Here is a 22,440-nt window from a genome sequence, read left to right as displayed (position 1 = left end):
AGTTACTTACTGCATTGCCCTTGTGATAAGGCACTTGATATGTGATATACGGCTTACTGCCAGAAATTTGACTTTCGCTTAACAGTTGATAACCCTTTCATTCTTCAGTGAATGAGCTCAGTGGAAGAGTATTGTTTTGATTTTAAAAAGTCTGAATCATGGAAATTATGTCAAAATTGAAACATGAATTTTACAGGTTTTAAATGTGATATTCTTATTGACATAGCATCTGACAAAGTTGTCAAAGTAGATTGCAGTAAGAAATCTTCATAATTTATCAGTTCACATTTAATATTGTTTAGAACATTTGACAGAGCCTGGAAACACTCTGGCCATTTCCAACGCTACAATTATGAATTAGGATTTTTGAATTTAGCATAAACTATGTAGATAAAAAAAACTAGTGGTTTTGGTCTTAGATATTTAGTTCTAAATTTTTCTGTCATTGAACTAGATAGAGATGCCTTGGGAAACATTACAAACATTATTATTCCTTTCGCTGATGTGAAACAATTGTTCCTTATGTAAAATTTTAATATTTGCTATTGAAAAGTGTGACAGAAATTTTAAAAAGTTATTTAGATTTGACGAGTAAGTGGTAAACTCTTATTTACAGGTTTGAGATTGATGAAGGATTGGAAAATATTATTTTTTACAGAAAACTTTTGTGGATTTTCTCTACAATATTGTACATTGTAATATGTACAATATTACATATATATAATCAATGAATATAGATTAAGTATACCAATAATAACATGCTTGAATCTCATAAACATAATGTTGAGTGAAAAAAACCTAGCACAAATGAATAATGTATGTATGATTTCTTTTCTATAAAGTTCCATAAAAGTGATTACAGCAAAATTAAAAATAATAGTTAAATTCTAGGTAGGTGGTAAACACTGAGGTAGAGTTTCTAGGAGCTTCTGGTATGTCACCAACATGCTATTGATTCACTAGGCTGGTGGTTGCATGGATATTTATGCTATGCACAGTCATTAATGAAAAGCTAAGTGCGTCTTTGCTAAGATCAGGTATCAGGCAAGGGTGTCCTTATCACTTCTATTCACTATTATACTGGAAATCCTAGCTAAGGTAATAAGAGGAAATAAACAGCAGCCAGATTGGAAAGGAAGAAATACGACTATTTGGGGATACCATGATTATCTATGTAGAACATCTCAAAGAAATCAACCAAATAAAACCTCCTGTAAGTAATAAATGATAACAAGGTTGCAGAAAACAAGATTAATATACACATCAGTTGCTTTCCTTTGTCCCAGCAATGAACAACTGGGATTTGAAATGAAAAACAGAGTACCATTGGGGCACCTGAGAAGCTCAGCTGGTTGAACGTCCAGCTCTTGATTTCAGCTTAGGTCATGATCTCGTGGTTCATGAAATTGAGCCCCACATGGGACTCTGCACTGACAGTGCAGAGCCTGCTTGGGATTCTCTCTCCCTCTCTCTCTGCTCCTCTTCCTGTCTTTCTCAAAATAAATAAAACTCAAAAAATAAAAATATAGTACCATTATATTAGCACCAAAAATATCCTGAAACCCAGGTACAAATCTATTATCTATCTATCTATCTATCTATCATCTATCTAACTAATATAAAATACAATATTACATATATATAATATAAAATACATACATTAAAATATATAATATTTATATGTTAAAATATTAGAAAACTATAAAATTCTGATGAAAGATAAGAAAATCAAAGATCTACAGGATATTCCATGTCTCTGCAGAAACAAATGCAATATAATTGTAATGTCGCATCTTCTTTCCTTCATCTACATATTCAACACAATCACAATAAAATGCCAACAGGTTATTCTGTGAATATTGATAAACTGATTCTTAAGTTTATCTGGAAAACAAAAGACAACAAGTAAATAATATTATATTGAAGAAGAACAAAGTTAGAGGACTGACACTCCCTGACTTCAAGACCTTGTATAAAACTACAGTGATTGGGCACCTGGGTGTCTCAGTCAGCTGAGCATCCAACTTCAACTCAGGTCATGATCTTGCGGTCATGAGTTTGAGCCCCGCATCAGGCTCTGTGCTGGCAGCTGAGAGCCTGAGGCCTGCTTCAGATTCTGTGTCTCTGTCTCTCTTTGCCCCTCCCCTGCCCTTGCTCTGTCTCTCTCTCTCTCTTTCTCTCTGTCTCTCAAAAAATTAAACATTTAAAAAAATTTAAAAAAATAAAAATAAACAAGAGCTTTAAACAGATCTAATGAAAAAAGATATACAGATGGAAAACAAGGAAATGAGAAGATGCTTAGTATTTATTTCATTAGGGAATTAGGAATTAAAAAATGAGATATCACTACATACCTATTAGAATGACTAAAATTTGAAACACTGACATGCCAAATGCTGTCAAGAATGTAGAGTAAGAAGGACTGTGATTCGTTGGTGGGAATGAAAAGTGATACAGCCACTTTGGAAAACAGTTTGGGAGTTTATTATGAAGTTAAACATACATATAATACTTACCATGCAGTCTAGCTATTGTACTACTTTGTAATTACCCAAATGAGTTGCAAACTTATGTCCACATAAAAATTTGTACAAGAGTGTTTATAGAAGCTTTATTCAAAATTGCCCAAACTTGGAAGCAACCAAGATGTTCTTCAGGAGGTGAATGGGTAAACAATCTGTGATACATACATATAATGGACTATTTACTGATCAAGAGAAATGACCTATTAAGCCACAAAAAGACATGGAGGAAATTTAATATTAATGAATGAAGGTCTCTGAGAAGGCTATATGCTGTATGATTCCAGCTCTCTGACATTTTGGAAAAGGCAAAACTACAGAGACCTTAAAAAGATCAGAGGTCGCCAGAGTTGTGGGGAGGGACTGATGAATTAGTGGAGTTTTATTATTTTTTTTTTATTTTTTTGAATAGGTGTATTATTTTTTAGAGTAGTGAAATTACTCTGTATAATAACGTAATGGTGGATACATGACATTATGAATGTGTCAAAGCCCATAGAGCTGTATAAAACTAACAGTGAACCCTAACTCTGTACTTTGGTTAATAACAGTGTTGTAGTATGAGTTCATCAATTGTAGAAAATGTACCACACTAATGCAAGATGTTAATAATAATAGAAACTTTATGTATTTTGGAGATGGAGAAGAGAATATGTATGGGTCTCTGTGTACTTTCTGCTCAATTTCTCTTTGAATATAAAACTACTCTAAAAAATAAGATATTTTAGATAATTTTTTGCAAGTCTAATATAATTTTAAAAATCAAAAATCTCATTGATTTGGTTAGTTAGAATTCTGAGAAAAAGGTAATTTCAAATTTGATCTGAGTATTCAAAGTTAAAAAGATGCAATTTAAAATCAATATTTTGTGATCTCGCAAAACATTGTTTCATTTGGGGAAAGTCCTAATGTCCATAAAGGAAGACTTCTATACTTGAATATATTTAGTAACTTTTTATGACAATGTATTTACCTAGCATAAATGTATCTTTATTTTAAGATAGATGTTTCAGTTTTGATTTTAAAAATAAATACTGGGGCGCCTGGGTGGCGCAGTCGGTTAAGCGTCCGACTTTAGCCAGGTCACGATCTCGCAGTCCGTGAGTTCGAGCCCCGCGTCGGGCTCTGGGCTGATGGCTCAGAGCCTGGAGCCTGTTTCCGATTCTGTGTCTCCCTCTCTCTCTGCCCCTCCCCCCTTCATGCTCTGTCTCTCTCTGTCCCAAAAATAAATAAACATTGAAAAATAATTTAAAAAATAAATACTTTTTTTTGGTAATATAACACAAATTCATTCTGTAATAATGAAACATTCTTCTTTATTGAGTTGTTCATAGCTTCTTTCCTTAAATTTTAATACATTTTGTGCAGTGGTCCACCATCCTCAGAAATATTTTTTTACTTAAGTAAATTAAAGTTAATTTGTTAATTTTAACATTAGTATGTTGTAAAAAAATGAAAAACACAGATGCTCTTTGTATCCCATCTTTGAATACAAATTTTCAAATATAGATTTGATTTTAAAAGTACCAGATATGGACTCCTTCGTAACCCCTTTAAAAATTTTCTTTCCTTTTTTCTTTCTTCCCCTCCCTCTTTTTCTCTTTCCTTTCTCCTTTCTTTCTCAGTATATTCTTTTGTTTAATTTTCCAAGGAGTAAATATAATCTTATTTAACTGGTTGACATTAACAGAAACCAGGAATTTATTATTCATAAAAACGAAACAGAAAAAAAAATCCCCCTTTTCTTCAGATTCTGGATACAGCTAGGCTCAACACAAATGTCTCGGGAGAATGCATCTGTTGCTATTGCATTTTTTTTTGTTTCTTTGAAAACTTGGCATTTGTAATATATCTATGATTTTGATTTGTCTTGGCCAAAACCCAGATTACCAAGGAATTACATTTTGAACATATTCAACTAAGAATTATCTTTGTAGCAACTTTTCCCTTGCCATATTGAAATTTTGGGAATAAAATCAGATTTTGTTTCAGAAATCAGCTATGTTTCTTCCTAGTGCCAGAATGATTTTTTTTATGTTAAAGAGACACAAAGCAATACTTAAAATCTGAAACGTATTTTAAGCATACCGTGTAGGAAATAGTCCCATTTTTGCATTTGACACACCTGGGGTCAAATGTTTGCTCTGCCGTGTTATTTGTTTATATTGATCTTGGGTTAAGTTTGGCATGTGAGAAGTAACAATAACAACAACAACAACAACAAAAACAACAATAATAATAATAATTTCCTTATAGGCTTAGATGAAGATTAAATCTCCAAGCACAAAAAATACCTGGCACAGCAGGTATTTAATTAATGGTAGTGGTCTTTCTCTTGCTTATTTTGTATATATGTAGAAGTGTGTGTGTGTGTATAAATGAATGTGTGTGTATATTTGTATTTATGTGTTTATATACATATATGTGTATATTTATGTGTTTGTATGCATCTATATATCTCTATCTCTATCTCAGTCTCTGTATCTCTTACAGCAATGTGCAATATATAGCCGTTTATTCCACTTACTAAGTTCTGAAGCAGAGAATTCTTCTGGAAATGATACAGTCTGGAAAGGAATTCTATCACCACATGGAAATATTTAAAAGCTTATTATTTCTTTGTGCCCTAGTATTTTCATAATTTTATATTTAATCTACCTGGAATGTGTATAAATTTTTAAAAGATCTAAAGAATATTTTTCCTTTAAAAATTCCTGGCAGACAACAGAATTCTTTTTTTAATCTCATTCAATGTATAATTCAGAGAATGATCTATTAATTAGTACACATTGATTTGAGTTCAAAAAGATGTGCACTGTCAGTTTGAGAAGATGTTTGGGAATATGGAAAACAAAATAACTTATATGTCTGAAAAGAGACATGTCAGTTTTAACAAGATAAAAAATGCAAGGTTGAAGTTGAATCTTTCTAAAAAATTGACATTTGTATGATTTTGTTTTCACTAAATAGCAAGGCACCAGTTTCTTGGGGGCAGCTTTACAGAGCTGTGTTCATAACTGATTTGAATCTTTGTAGAATAGAAATTTAACAAAATGAAGTGTAATATTCCATGTTCTCTTCTAATAATGTAGACTTTTTTAGAAAAAGGAGCTGTTAATATCTTAAAAAAATTTTTTTAACATTTATTTATTGTTGAGAGAGAGAGACAGAGTGCAAGCAGGGGAGGGGCAGAGAGAGAGGGAGACAAAGAATCTGAAGCAAGTTCAGGCTCTGGGCTGTCAGCACGGAGCCCGATGTGGGGCTCAAACTCAAGAACTGTGAGATCAGGACCTGGGCTGAGGTCAGATTCTTGCTTAACTGAGCCAACCAGGCACTCCAAAAGCAGCTGTTAATATCTTAAGGAAGTAGCACATGCCTGAATATCTCACCTGAATTTGTGTCTTGTGATTTCTAAAAGACTACCTAAAATATTAACTAATTAGTTGCTCTCAGACACTGAAAGAAGGGTTGTAGCAAAGGACATAATGCTTAAAGACATAGGATGAGATCCACCAGGATAAGTATTAGGAAAGCCTGACCTGTTGGTTTGAAGTGATTATTATTAAAAAACAAAAAAACAAAAAAAACCCAACTAGTTAAAACTTGAATTTTTCTCACACCTCTTCATATTTTAAAGGCAGGGTAGTGACGATAAAACTTCTTGTTAAACCCAAAGTGTATGGTGGCTTCAGTCTTTTCGAAAGACCAGTGAGTTACACATTGAATCCACCTCCAAGTTAATGATGCAAAATTATATCTGGGACAAGGGACTCAGTATTCCTGGGATGAATAACTTTTTTTAGTGGGTATACTGATGACCTAGTTTTGCGGGGTTGACAGTTCTGTCCATGTAACCACTATTACTTAAGTGCCCCATTTTGAGGATAGCCCTGTGGGACAACATTAAGAAGCAACAAAGTGCTCTTGGGTCAGGTATCAGAGTATATTGAAGGTGTATGTTCTCCACAGATAGGTTCTGAAGGTCATTTCTGCTGAACTCTCTTAAATGTTTAGTGATTTTATTGTTGTACAACTTAAAAGGTCCAACTTCTCTTTTGGCAAATAAGCGTATACCATTTTTTTTTTCTATATGTGGACCGTATTTTAGGTTTGTCCAAAAGGCATTATGTGTATTAAAACCTAATACCTTTACCTAAAATAAGCACCCATCAATCATCTCAGTTAACTTAAGCTAAATGAAAATATTTGTTAATTTGCTGATCTGGGCAAATTAGTTAGGAATGTTTTTCACTAAAAATTATTTTAAATATTCTGTTTAGTTCAGAATCCAAAGGGTAGCTTTCCTTAATATTTTTATTTTAAAATATTGTAAACTGTCAGAAAATATCATTATAGGCATCCAGATATCCAAATTTGACATATGTGAATATTTTGTTATATTTCTTTAGATTTCGTTCTTTTTAAGAAATATAATGCCACAAATACAGTAAAAGCTATGTGCTTTCATCCTGTCTCCTTTTCTCTCTTTCTTTCTGTACTACACTGAAGTTGGTGTTTATGTATATATCTTACGTTTTGTTTTTTGTGATTTTAAAATTAATGGAAGTGGCATCATATCAAATCTACCCTTCTGAAACATTTTTACTTGCAAAATTATACAGGGAATTTATCCATATTGATACACACAAGTCTGATTTTTTAGTTTTTTTTAGAGTCAGCTCGTTATATATATATATATATATATATATATATATATATATATATATATATATGAATATATATATATAAAACACATTCATGATTTTTGTAGTTGTATAATGAAAACTGCAAAAATCATAAATTATGTGTTGATGAATTTTCACAGAATGAATGCATCTGTGTACCTAGTACCCAGTTCAAGAAGTAGCATGTTACCAGTACTATAAGAGCCTCCCCCTCTTTTTTTCCTCCTCTTTGTTACTATCCTTTACCGTCTTCCACCAGGGAAACCATATCCTGACCTCTCACAACATAGATTCGTTTTCTCTATTTTCGAGCTTTATATAAATGGAATCATTTAGCATATGATCTTCTGTGTCTGGCTTTTATTTTATTTTTTATTTTTAAAAACTTTTTAAATGTTTCTTTATTTCTTTGGTGGGGTGGGGGGGAGAGAAAGTGCTAGCCAGGCAGGGGCAGAGAACGAGGGAGACACAGAATCTGAAGCAGGCTCCAGGCTCTGAACTATCAGCACAGAGCCCGATGCCAGGCTTGAACCCACAAACCGTGAGATCATGACCTGAGCCGAAGTCAGACATTTAACTGACTGAGCCACTCAGGCACCCCTGGCTTGTTTTTAATATTAGATTTATGAGCTTCCTCCACATTATTGTGTCTATCTGAGTGTCTACCTTGAATGCTATCTAGTATTCCAATACGTGAATATATTACTGTTTATTTATTTCCATTTTATTTTGGGACATCTAGGTTGTTTTCTTACTTATAACTATTAGACATAATAGTACTCTGAAGATTCTTTTACATGTCCTTTACATATTGTGTGCATCTATATAGCTAGGAGTAGAACTTTGATAGAATATATACATCATCATATCAATCTAGTATGTGTATCCTAGGTTATCTATATCATAGTGTCAACATTAGTGGATACTGCATGTGGTCTTCTAAAGTGCTTGTCTGTCCCAGTTTACCTTCTGACCATCACTGTCTGGGATTTGAGTTGCTCCATGCCTTGCCGACACTGAGATTGTCTTTTTCCATCTTTGCTATTTTGGGTGATAATAATTAATTAGCTTTTAACTGCTTTATAACATTCCATGGTTTGAATAAAGCATACGTATTTTAAAAACTCTTCCTTGGTAGATGAACAATTTGGTTGTTTTTCATTTTTTACTATTTCAAACAATACTGTAGCAAATATATCTGTATATTTCTTGTTATGCATATGTTTGAGAGTTCTCCTAAGGTTACAACTTGAAGTAGAATGAGTTTTTACAATATCATGTATTTATTTCTTCAATACACTACTATATTTGTCTCTAATAGGGTTATACTATGAAGTGGTAATTTTAGTTTTATTGTAAATCATACTCATCAAGTACAGAGTATAAATGCTGCTTATTTAAGAGGCATTATATAAAATGTAATCTCCTAGGATTTAGGGGAAATGAGTGGGGAAGAGATGAAGCATGCCACACAGCACCTGGCATATGGGTTAAATAAAGCTTCCATCGTTATTGTTTCCACTGTTAAATTACTCCTGATTATGTTCCTATAAAATGCTCATTCTAATGTTCATGCAAAATCCATGTGGATTTTCCAAACCATCCACTTAAAGGTAGCTTCCTTCAATGTTTGAAATTTCTTTCTTGGGGCGCCTGGGTGGCGCAGTCGGTTAAGCATCCGACTTCAGCCAGGTCACGTTCTCGCGGTCGGTGAGTTCGAGCCCCGCGTCAGGCTCTGGGCTGATGGCTCAGAGCCTGGAGGCTGTTTCCGATTCTGTGTCTCCCTCTCTCTCTGCCCCTCCCCTGTTCATGCTCTGTCTCTCTCTGTCCCAAAAATAAATAAACGTTGAAAAAAAAAAAAAAGAAATTTCTTTCTTTACTCGAGTTCTCTTTTTCCTGCATAATGGAGTCATTGTATCTATTTGATCTTGATTTTTGATTACCCAGTGGCATGTGTACTGATAGTTTGGAAAATTGATGTAATTTGAAAAGTTTATATCACATTTGTGACAGTCTTACTGAAGATTTGGTCCTAGGCAAAATGGTGATGTGGAGCCCAAATTTGCTTTGTTGTTTCCATTGAGATTTATGAAAATAGCATGTATTCCTATAGTTTTTAGTAGATTATACTAAGATATTTATCTTTTATATTAGATATAAGAACAGAGAGAGTCAGTATTGGTAGAATGACCAAAGCAAGACCTTTAATTTAGATTTTTTTTTAATTTGACACTATCAGTGAGGTGGGTCAACATTAATCCCAAAGAAAGGAATCTAATTAGTTTATTTGTTGCCATTACTTTTTTTTTTTTATAATTTTCATTTCTCTTTGCCATTTTTCCCATGATCCTTAATTAGTCTTGATCTATCAACCCCTAGTTTCTCTCTTCAAATGAAGAGTGCACTATTGCTCTACAGAATCTTTCTTTTTATTAATTGTTTTTATAATTTTTTTTAACATTTTCTTTTAACATTTATTTATTTTTGAGAGAGACAGAGACAGAGTATGACCTGGGGAGGGGCAGAGAGAGAGAGACACCAAAACAGACTCCAGGTTCTGAGCTGTCAGCACAGGGCCCAGTGCAGGACTCGAACTCACGAACTTTGAGATCAATAACCCCAGCCAAAGTTGGCTGCTTAATCAACTGAGCCACCCAGGTGCCCCCAGAATCTCTTCTATCACTATCCCTCCATCTTGTTCATCATGGGCATCAACACTGTTTTCACTAACAAATGTGTTTTGATTTAACGAACCAAACTTCAACTCAAAAATTCCATGTTTGGTTTTCAGAGTAAATTGTACAGATAATTTTTAACAGAAACTCAATTATTGCCAGCTTCTTAATTTTTCAAAATCTTTTATACTTAACTGGTTATTTGTAGGCTTGTGCAAAAGATAGTTTGGGTTTTGTTGTGCAGTTTAAAATAATATTTCTGTTGCTTTCCTACTTTTATGAATATTTTCTTACGGTTCAGTGACTTAAATTTGAGTTTATTAGTTTTTATTATCTTAAATCTAGTTATATTTGAATTTATGTCTGCATAGATCATGAATTGAGGTGGTTAAAGAAATCTAATTTCTGAATAGTTTCATTATAGAGTTGAATGCTCATGTATATGCTTTTTTTTTTTTTTTAATTTTTTTTTCAACGTTTTATTTATTTTTGGGACAGAGAGAGACAGAGCATGAACGGGGGAGGGGCAGAGAGAGAGGGAGACACAGAATCGGAAACAGGCTCCAGGCTCTGAGCCATCAGCCCAGAGCCCGACGCGGGGCTCGAACTCACGGACCGCGAGATCATGACCTGGCTGAAGTCGGACGCTTAACCGACTGCGCCACCCAGGCGCCCCTCATGTATATGCTTTTTAAATGCAGATACCTGAAAAGAGTAATTTTTGTTTTCTACTAGATTTTAAGAATCAATGTCTAAGGTATTATCCTATTTCCCACTCAAATTATTTCCATGCAGTATTATATAAACTCCTGTATGCTTTCTTCAACCCTGTGTCCCCAAGTGCCCAGAGTGGTGCTGGTGTATAGGCCACCTTTAATAAATACTTGGTGAATCAATTGATATTGCATTTTTGACACACACACACACACACACACACACACAGAGCGAGAGAGCGAGAGAGAGTGAGAGAGAGAGAATGCACATGTAGGTGAAGGACAGAGGAAAGGGAGAGAGAATCTTAAGTAGGCTTCATGCCCAGCACAGAGCCCGACCTGGGGCTCTATCTCACTACCATTTGATCATGACCTAAGCTAAAATCAAGAGTCAGATGCTTCACCTTCACCGAGTGAGCCACCAAAGTGCCCCAAATGAATTGATTTTTATTTCTTGTAAAAGGACATTGTCTCTTTACCCTGCACTACAAGGTAAAATGTTAGCCTTTTACCTTGGGGCGCAATTCTTTGGAAGACCATGTTGAATATGAATTATAATGGCTGAGCAGTAAACATCCTTTAAGGCTGTGCTTGAAGAAAATGATCTTTGTTAAGTGAGCCCAAAATAGTTTCTTTGAGTGAGAAAAAAAAAAAAGCAAATAAAAAACTATGGTGTATTACACTGGGTTCTTTTTTAGATTTAAAAACATCTAGAAATATAAACATTGCTGGTATAAGTCTACTCTGAGGAAGACAGGGACAATGTCATCAGTTTTGAAACTTTTTTCTGGGGTGTAACTTCTGGGTGATTTCTCTTCAACATTTTCTTGACTCCTGGACCAGTTTCCTATTCTGCGAGATGGGGATTGAATGATTGAATAAAGTACTGATTGATTCTTTGACCAACTTTCACTGAGGACCTGTGCTAGACCATGTAGTACATACAAAGGTGTGTTGGGCATGTCTTAGTGGGTTCCACCTCTTCTGTGATCTTTGTCATGGGTTCATAACTTTTTATTCTTGTATTGCCATTATGTTAGTAATTTGGAAAGAATGGATATAATTGTATGTTTGGACTAGTCGGCTTAACTAGAAGTCCTTCAGTGAGATTATTGCTAAATCTATAGACAGTTTTAATCACTTACCTTCCTTGAAATATTTCACACAGCTGACTGCTTCCTCCTTGTATCATCTCACATTCTCATGTCATGTTGTTTCACTTATTCCCCTTACTAAGTTTTATTTGTGAGTGCTCTCTTTACCCGCCTCTTAAATGTAGGTCTTTTCCTGTGTTCTGTCTTTATCTTCTCACTCTGTATGTACATTATGCTAGATGAACTCACTTATTTCCAAAGCTTTGACCTTAGTGTTGGGACTCCCATTTTTGTATTTCTAACTTACAATTTTCCTCTGAGTTTGAGCTCTGCATTTCCAAGGGTCTCCTTGACATCTCTACTTAAATATCCCATAGGAATCCATCTAAAATTAAGCTCATTGTCAGCTCCTGTATCATCTATTAAAAATATGCTTCTCTTAAGCACTGTTATGCGCTCAGTTGCCTATGTCAGAAATACTGGGTCATCAATATTGGGTTACCTGGATGTCTCCCTTCTTCTTGTCTTCACTCTTCTAGGCCCTTTGAGATTGAATAACCTACAAATTTGACCACAAATATATTTCTTTCTACACATCCCACTGATACTACCCTAAAGTTTATACTAGTCTAAAACTTTTATTTCAACAACTGCCATGACTGTTTTCCTCAATTTTTTATGCCTTTAATCCCCTGTAACTCACTAGGTAGGAAGACTTAACTTTTAAAATAAAGAGTGGGTGATTTTTATTTTTTTATTCAAATCTTAAATATTTTCCCTTGAACTTGGGGTAAAATGGAAAGTGTGTCTTCAGGGTGGTCTACAAGTCCTTGCAAGAATTGGACCACACCTGCCCCTTTAGCATCATCTTTCTGTACTCAGCATATTTGTGACTCTGCTTTCTTACTTCACTTACTATGGCCTAATTTTATGAATTGATAGCTTCAAGTTTTTTTTGTGCCTTGTGGCTTTTGTGCATGTTGTTCCTTCTGTGGGACTTGATAATGGATGAATGGGGTAAAAGATCAGGATGATCCTAAGATTTCAAACTTGGTAATTCTGTTTCCTTTCTTCACAGACTTTATCCCAGGAAATTAATATATATAAAATCAAGCATCAAAGTAGAAGATGCTTAAAGCCCTCTCTTAGCCTAATCTTCTCAACCTTAAATATTTCAGAACTTCTCTCTGTGTTGTGATTCCCAAAGATATCTTGCATTCTTTGTGTGTTCTCTTCTCTTTGGAAAGTGCTTCACTGCTTATGTGCTAGATGACCTACTACTGCCCTTTAACACCCTGTTCAATCACAGCTCCTTGGAGGGGATGAGACTCCAAGATGGCAGCTTCCTTTATATCACCTGTGTGTAGTTTGCAGCTATACCGGAGATGTAGAAAAGTTAAGTAGCTTATTGACAAAACCAGGATTTGAACCTTCGCTTCTCTGATTTTAAAGCATGAGTCTTTAACTACCTTTTGCTAGATATTGTCATTATTTAGTAAGTACTTATTAAATACATACAGTAATAAAAATATAAAATACTCTGTGACCTAATTAGTAAGAAAGGCTTTTATGTCATCAATGAGAGGAAGTGATTTGACTGACATAGAAGGTAAGGATTTGACTGAAAGAAAAAAGGAAATTCCAGTCTGTATGGGATGGTTCAACTTCTAAGCCAGTTAGGTTCAGCCTTGCTTTGTAACACCCTAAGATACCTCTGGTTCTCAAAAAAAGGTATGAGGCTAAACTTGGGTGAAATAGGCCATGAAATGAATAAATTAATTTTAATTAGAAGTGGCAAATATGTGTCACATATATTCTTGTGTTTTAATTGCCTTATGTGTTTGTGTCTTGCTCCCCTCAACTTGATTGTGAGCTTCTTTTGAACAAAGATATACCTTATCTTTTCTAAGCATCTCCTGTAATGAATGTCTGGTTCTACTTGATAATTATTTTTGTGTGTAAAATAAATGATAGTGCTTTATCCCTTTATAACTTAGTTTTAGGGACAAAACTTCAAGTATTTTCAAATACAGTCATGTAGCTGATAATTCGTTTGTATATACCAACAGTTGGAAGCATTAATATACATGAAAAATAGAACTAACTCTTCAGTACTGGGTTTAATATCTTTTTGAGAAAGAAAAATACTCTGGTATGCATAATGTCAAGGACATACTCAGTGAAGAAAAGCAGTTTATGTTGGATCTAGGCTAGAAGAATGCTCTATTCTAGCATTTAACTAGTAGGTGAGTTTAAATATCTATGCAACTCTATCTTAGGACTTACTTTGCCTTTTGCTTTTCATTTTCTTTTGAATATCAAGAGATACTCACATTTGGAAGGACATATTCTTATTAGCTCTAATGAGTTTTTTTTGGTAAATGAATTGAATATAAACAACTATTGTGTTTGTCTTTTTTTGTAAGAAAGATTTCAAGCTGAAGATCCTAGTCATATAATTAAAAGGACTAATCCCATTCAATCCTTGAATCCGTCTATAGAAATAGAATTCTTAAAACATATACACAAAAGGGAATATGGTGCCTGTTGAATTTTATATTATGTTCAGTTGAACTATTATACTCCTAAAACAAATTTAATTTTGATTAGGAAAACTGATTCCTTTTTTTGTGCATTTATAAAAATGTTGACATTACAGACCATGGTGGCACTAGGGAAGTAAGGGTGGGGGGAGAAGTAACACTTGTATTATGTTAAATCAGAGAAAGAATTGCACTTGGCAGTTTTTGTTTGCAGAATGCAGGAAAGGCTGAAGGCTTTTGTACAGTTCAAAGAGCACATTCCACAGATACAGCAGTTGTTGGTTGCCTGCGGGGATCGTCAGAATCGGGGGTGGTGGTAGAGGTCTGGATCACAAAAGTCCAGGCTGTTGGGCTGTGTGTTTGTAAAGAAAAAAAAAATGCTTACCCTTTTTTGAAAAGTTGTGCAGAAATTGCCTCCTATCATTTATTTTAAACATAGCACTTCTGTATCAAAATTTAATCTGTGCAATAATCAGATGACCTTCTTGTGTAGCCTTTGCTACCTCTTGCTCTTTAATCATCTGTTTTCAGATTAAGGTTTACATGTTCAAATGTGGAAGCATGGAACTGCTGACTGTTAATCTGTCAGTTAAACTACATAGAAAAGCACAACTGAATTGATTTTATTTCACAGTCATATAGTCAACTATCATTTATACAAGGCTATTAAACAGTTTCAACAAGTTAACTCAAGATTCTTAAGAGAGCCTTTTTAACTGAAAATATGCCAAAGGCTAGCTTTTTCAGCTGGCGTGTCAAGACTTCTGCTGAATTAACACTTGTATCATTTCCCTACAGAATATGCAAGTTATAGTTTCTCCTGTGAACTGAAATAATGTAGCTGAAAGTTCTCTGAAAATTATAAATTGTAGGCCGATATAAATTAGCATTATTAAGTTTCTTGAAATGTCTACTTCATATGATATTATGTGTGCTTTATATTTTTTATATCAATTTTTGGCAAAGTGTATCAACATAGTTTCATTAGCTGTTTTCTTGGGTTAATACATACATACATATATATATGTATGTGTATATATATATATATATACATATATATATATATATATACCTAATTAGTGATGTTCTATTATAATTTTGGTTTTAGGAAAAGCCCCCAAAGCCTTATCTTGACCTAGTCTTGAATTCGTAGAGTTTGGGATAAAGTATTTTGTTGTATCCAGATGTGTTTTATCTAACCTGTCACACTCAATCGCCAGAAGATTAGTTAGTGTGGTATAAAACAAGAGAAACATCAAAATTAGAATTATCTGTTGAACAAACTTCTGAGTCCATTGTAATGAGAACTTCTTTATTTTTACTTTTTAAGATTTATGACTTTCAAGATTAAGAAATTCTGAAAACATATCTAAAAGGGCAGAAACTAATTTAGCAGAATCCATGTACCTACCATTCAGATTTAAGAGATGTTGCTATTTTGCCATTTTAATTTTAGACCTCTTTATTAAGAAATCCTCACAGCTCAAAGCCTTTTTTTATAGTGTTGAAATACCCATTTCTGAATTGATTATTTGGCAGCAGCATCTTAAGGTTCTTAGCTGAATTCTTTCCGATTTTAACATTGGGCTTGTTAATGTCGTTTTCCTCAGAATTGCTGCAGCTTCTTTACAGTGTGGCTTCAAGAAGACCCAAGGCCCTCTGTCCCAGAATTTCAGCTTTCCTCCTCATTATTTCCATACGACCTGAAATTGTTTTATTTTTCAATTTTTAGCTAGGGGACTTTGGGGGCCATTATTAAATATAAATGCTTTATGGAGGGAATAACACATTAAGCCATTATTAGCCATTATCTTCATCTCGCAGAAGCTGGTATGGTAGAGCTATATTCTGAGAAGAGAGTGGCCAGGAGGAAGGGAGTGCTTGGGGGTTGGGTCTGCCTGTAGCATTTGGTAGACGCGTGAAATAACGCCCAAATGAAGCATTCAACTAAGAATCATATAATATATCTCAGGAATTTTTGCTGGGGCCTCTATGGGAAAGAGAAACAAATGAAAACAACATTGTAGGAGGTCACTGACTTTTTGCAAAGTTAAAACCAGCGGTTAAACCATGCTGTTTAGTGGATATGTAAAACCGCTAAGGGAAACTGCTTTTTGACTTGCAACGTGCATTTGTATAGTTTCCTAAGTAGATAGTGTTAAACCCATTTTACCAGCGAGAATACTGAGTAACAAGGAAGTTAGGTAGCTTTCTGAAATCTTACAGCTAGGAGGTTAAAAATCTAGAATTTCTGCCGTTAAGTCCGTCTGTTGACTATACCCAAATACTTCATGGGATTCGTTGCCTTCATTACTAAAATGTGCTTCTCCCATGTTAAACTTACTTAAAGCTTATCTAGTTTTTAAAGAAACAGTTCATGACTTACACTTAACCCCCACCCCACTTCCCCCACCCCACTTTGGTGCTGTTCTTTCTGTGCATGTTTGCAGTACAAAAGTAAGCACAGACTTTTATGGTCTCCCATATTCCACTGAGGTATGTGTGTTTGCTATCCTTAGAAACTTGTTTGTTTGGCCCCTTAAGATCTGGGCCCTGGCTTATACTTTTTTTGGTTCCAATTATTGCCAACCCAGCACTAAGCAGTCAGTGAGTTCTCAGTAACGCCTGCTTCTGGATTTAGCTCAGGGCTCCATTCCCAGTGCTGACAGTACCAGCTGTGTGATATCAGACAAGTTACTTACTATCTCTGAGCTTTAAGTCCCTCCCTTGTAAAAAGGGGATAGTAATAAAGCTTGTCTCCAATGGTTGTTATGAGAATTAAACCCGGCATGGCAATATAAAACACTTTGCTTAGCACCTGGACCATAATAAGCATCCTACACATAAGCAAATAATCATAACTCCATAAATTCTAGCTTTTGTTCTTATTTATCAGTGTAATCAATCAATGCTTATGGAGTGAAGGATTACCCATAAGAATAACTTCTATTGGAAAAACTCTCTAATTACAATTTTTGGGTCCCATTTGACAAAAATGTCCCTCTTTAAACAAACTGATCGTTCGTAGATGTTTGAGTGATTAAAGAGAATGACACACACACACACCCTCACACAAACACGTTTTATCTATACTCAGATATTTAGACCTTTATAGACAACCCAGAGATCCCGGTTTTTTCTTAAAGTTATCCATCTCTTCCATTTCTACTGCAATAGCCTTCTAACACTTTCCTTTCTCTCGTGTCCACCAGCAAGAGTCTTTAACCCTGGGTCCTTTGCCTCCAGCAGATTCAGGATAGAACTGAATTTGAACATAATTAGTTTTCTTTGTAGTTCTATGTATTTTATTTTATGCATTTAACAATATCATTCTGAGGAAAGCTGCATAGGCTGGACTGACAGACAGTTTCATGGCAACCAAACAGCTAAGAACCTCCACCAGAAATTTAATTTATTTTCTGTAGAGCACAGGTGTATGGTGCTCTCCTCAAAATATAAATCAGCTCACGTCATTCCTTAATGTGAAACACTTTACGTGTACTTGAAATAAAATATAAGCTGCTTACCTTGGCTTGGAGAGGCCCTCCTCCCTAGCCCTAATTCATCTCTTGCCACCGTGTTCCTTGCTTTCTCTGCCTGACATGAATGGCTTTCTGTCACTCCCTGAAACCCTTCCTGACTCAGCACCTTTGCACTTGCTATTTCTACTGTTTGGAAAGTTTTTCCACATGCCTGGCCTGCTCCTTGTACCTCAGGTCCCAGGTTAGGTGGTGCCTTCTTCGGGAGCTTTGGCTGGCTTCTCTGTCTGATGTAACTCCCCGCTCACCTGTTCTCTGGTTCTTTTCCACAGCTCATTTCATTCATATAGTTCTATTAACAAACAAATACCTTTGTTTAATGCCTGTGTTCTTACTGATTTGTATATTCCATGGGGGCATAGAAAATGTTAGTCTCATTCAGGCTGCCGTCTAGTATAAAGCCCAACTCTCTGTAGATCAGTAATATCCACTGAATAAATGAAAGAATTGGGGGAACATGAATGGTCTGTTGTTTGGAATATATGAACTCACTTGTTTATTCATAAACTCATTTATTAGACGATGAAAAATGAGAGACCAGCTATAACATTTAAATTCTGAATAGCTTTCAGAGTAATTCATGAGCTACAGATGAATGCTTTAATCTCTTCGGTTCTTCAGAAATGAAATGTAATAGTTCATTATATGACAAGGGGAACCACCCAGAAAATCAGAATTCAAAAAATCTGCTTAACTTCTTTCATATGTTACACCTTCCATCTGCCATACCCTAAGCCTATACCCTATTAACTCTATTTCATGATAACTTTGTCTTATGATTGACTCACCTGGCTACCATATACCAGGATCATATGTGCATCCATTGAAACTGCTTTTCTGTCATATATAACATTTACTTTAAAAAATATCTTATCATTTGTCTAGAAAGTTATATCTCAAACTTTGGATAACTAAATACGTTTTGTCCTGTTGCAGAGTCGGTCATTATAGCTTTCTGTTATTATTCTCTGACTTAGACTATGTTTACTGAACTGATTCTTGCATTAAAATGGAAACTTCATTTCAGTGATGTGTAGATTTGAACAGTAACCCTTTTATATTATATGTGGAATAAATCCCACGAGTGTCTGCTCTTTTATTTCCCTCCTCTCTTTTGGGGGAAAAGTATTCTCCACTAGAGTCAGAGAAGGTTTGTGTAGAGCAGTTTCTTTCTCTAACTAGACCAGTGACAGCCTGAGAATATATGTATATTTTTTTACTATCTTAAGTAATCGATGGTTATCTTATCCTAAGTGAGCTTGTGAGCTATAAAAATGAAGAAAACAGCAGAATGTAGTTTATGCCTTGGTCATTATTTAGAAGACTTTTGTGGGCTAAAAAATTAGGTAATTCTTTTCTTTTCTTTTTTTAATGTTTATTCATTTATTTTGGGGGGGAAGAAAGAGAGAGAGGGAGGGAGAGGGAAGGAGGAACAGACGGAGGGAGGGAGAGAGAGAGAGAGAGAGAGAGAGAATGCTAAACAGGTTGTGTGCTATCAACGCAGAGCCCAACATGGGGTTAGATGTCATAAACTGTGAGATCATGATATGAGGCCAAAATCAAAGAGTCGGACGTTTAACTGACTGAGCCATCCAGTCACCCCTAGGAAATTCTTAAAGAGAAAATGACTGCTTTTTCCTTACTACTTTCATTCCTTTAATTTTTTAGAGCTCTCTAAAGGCCAGGTTCCAATAATGATTAAGGCTATTCTTTTTCCTTATTTCATATGTAACTCAACATAATCTCATAACTGATTGCTTTTAGTATTCTTTTCTTGGCTGTACTGATTCTTTATAGAGAATTTCATGCAAGCGAATGAATGTTTGTAAATACATATTTATTGGTTGATTTGTTTTTTAGATTTTACCTCATAGGTCTTTCTCAATGTGACTTATTTCACTTAGCATAACCTCTAGGTCCATCCATGTGGTCACAAATGGCAAAAATATCCTTTCTTATGGTTGAGTAGTGTTCCACTCTACATCTGTATATCTGTATGACATCTTCTTTATCCATTCATCTATCAGTACATGCATATTTATTGAAGATGTTTCACTTTAGTTCACTTGGGGTGTGATGGGAAGGAAAAAGAAGGTGCAGGCATTTTTGTGATTTATCCCACTATTTCTTTTAGGACCCTGAGAACACAAAGACAGTATTAGTATGCTGTTGCTTAAATGATAAATGCCATCTCCTACTGTTTCCCTCCTCATCATTGAACACAGCTAAGTTGTTTTTGATCCTAGTTCTTAATATTTTACATGGAATTAGGAAAGAGGAAGCAAGAGAGTCTAATTCTTCTTAAATGTCTTCAGCCTTTTTTTTTAACGTTTATTTTTTTTTATTTTTGAGACAGAGAGAGAGCATGAACGGGGGAGGGGCAGAGAGAGAGAGAGGGAGACACAGAATCGGAAGCAGGCTCCAGGCTCTGAGCTATCAGCCCAGCCCAGAGCCCGACGCAGGGCTTGAACTCACGGACCGCGAGATCATGACCTGAGTCGAAGTTGGATGCTTAACCAACTGAGCCACCAGGCGCCCCTTAAATGTCTTCAGTCTTATTCCAGGTGTACCTAGACCTAGAGTTTTGGGCTTCTGCATATGGATCAGGTAGCTTTTTGGCTTGTCTCCAGTGTTAGGCAAATTCAGCTTTTTCAACAAAACTCATGCGTTTGTTTTCCAGCTTCTAACATTTGTTGCTGTTGTCTACTCTGTTGAACTTTCCATCCTCATAGATTTGTTCCTTTGTTGAACAGTGCTTAGCTGTCATTTTTGTATGGTTTATGAAGGGAGAAGGGATAAATGCATGTGGTCCATTCTGTTTTGAACTGGAAATTCTCATTTCGTTTTTGACAGAGATATATGAAGTATCTGGTTACACATGGAAGAAGAGTGAGAAACACTCTCGAATAATGAAAAATCCCAAGACAGAGACCAGGCCTTGTGGCCCAATAAGAGTATTTAACTTCACCCATGCCTCTTAGTTCCCCACCTCCCTAGAGTGTGATTTGAGGTGAGGATGGGGATTAAGACTAAGTTTTCTCTAGAGACGTACACACAGCAGGACACTTAAGCACAAGCGCTTGGGAGCCATATGGTATGAGTCTGTTCATACAGTTTTTCCATTGAAGAGTTATGAGCACATAACCTGATTTATTAAGTTCTTTTTTTTTTTTTTTAATTAACAGGCTTTGTGTTTTTGGAGAAGTTTTAGATTTTCAGAAGAAATGAGCACTTAGTACAAAGTTCCCTTTTTTACTCCCTCTCCCCAAAATAGTTTCCTTCATTAACATCTGGCATTAGTGGGGTACATTTGCTACAGTTGATGAACCAAAATTGATAGCAACTAAATTCCAGAGTTCACATCCAGCTTCATATTTTGTGTGGTAAACTTCTGTGAGTTTTGACAAATACGTCATGTCATTTATCCATCATTACAGTGTCATTCACAATAATTTCACTGCCCTAAAAATCCCTTGTGTTCTATCTATTCTCTCTCTCCCTCACTCCCTTTCAAATCCCTGGTGACAACTCATCTTTTGTTATCTTTATAGTTTTGCCTTTTACAGAGTATCATGTAGTTGAAATCATATGTTATATAGTATTTTCAGACTGATTGCTTTGACTTCACACCATGCATTTAAGTTTCCCCAGGTCTTTTCATGGCTTCATATGATATCTCATTTCTATTTATTGTTGAATAACATTCCCTTATATGGTTGTATAACAGTTTGTTTATCCATTCACTTGTTGAAGGACATATTGGTTGCTTCCAAGTTTCAGCAGTTACAAAGCTTGTATAAACATTCTTGTGCAGATTTTTTGGTGGACATGTTTTCAACTCATTTACGGAAATACCTAGAGTGTAATTTCTGGGTTGCATGGTAAGACTGTAATAAACTGCGAAGCTGTCTTCCAAAGTGGTTATACATTAACTTGTTTTTATGTTTTAGAAATAGTGTAGACTGTTTTATATAGCAATATATATGGAGATCAATAGTAATTTGTATTTCAGTTATCATTTTTTACATAAGTAAAAAGTCATTGTTGGGGCACCTGGGTGTGCCTCAGTCAGTTGAGTGTCAGACTTTGGCTCAGGTCCTGATCTCACAGTCTGTGGGTTCAAGCCTCACATCTGCCTCTGTGCTGACAGCTCAGAGCCTGGTGCCTGCTTCAGGTTCTGTGTCTCCCTCTCTGTCTGCCCCTCTCCCTGCTTGCGCTCTGTCTCTCTCTCTCTCTCTCTTTCAAAAATAAATAAACATTAAAAAAAATTGTTTAAAGTCATTGTAGAGGCTTTATGATTTTAGTATTTACTGCTACATTGCTATTTAATGTTGCGTTGACCCTAATATGGCTAGAAGAGAGGTTCTAATGAAAAAAAGGTGCTGTATAAATTTAAAGGAATCACATTAGTATACTTTATTTTTCACTTAGTGAAAGCATTTCTACACCTTCATAGACATAAGTATACATTAATGGAGTACGGTGGGCTGGGTTGGAATGACGATGTTTTATTTGCTTTATACTTAATTTACTCATTTAGTGAACATTCACTGAGCTCCTATGGTCCCTGATCTTATAGAGGCTTAAATAATTATCAACATGTTCATACCTAAAAGAATATCCCGCAGGAAGTTGCAGGACATCCAGAATCTCTCACCCTTACCTATGA

At 35.2% G+C, this 22,440-nt stretch overlaps 1 protein-coding gene across 5 annotated transcripts in view; it reads left to right on the top strand.

Moving 5' to 3' along the window:
• FOXP2 (forkhead box P2) overlaps window positions 1–22,440 on the top strand; it is a 569,876-nt gene that overhangs the window by 69,298 nt on the left and 478,138 nt on the right. The window lies entirely within an intron of this gene.

Source organism: Herpailurus yagouaroundi, unplaced genomic scaffold (assembly GCF_014898765.1).
Source record: "Herpailurus yagouaroundi ecotype Mexico unplaced genomic scaffold, PumYag 100, whole genome shotgun sequence".
In the NCBI taxonomy this organism is placed as follows: Eukaryota; Metazoa; Chordata; class Mammalia; order Carnivora; family Felidae; genus Herpailurus; species Herpailurus yagouaroundi.
Note: the sequence above shows the minus strand (reverse complement) of the source record. Positions and strands in the feature narration are given on the sequence as shown.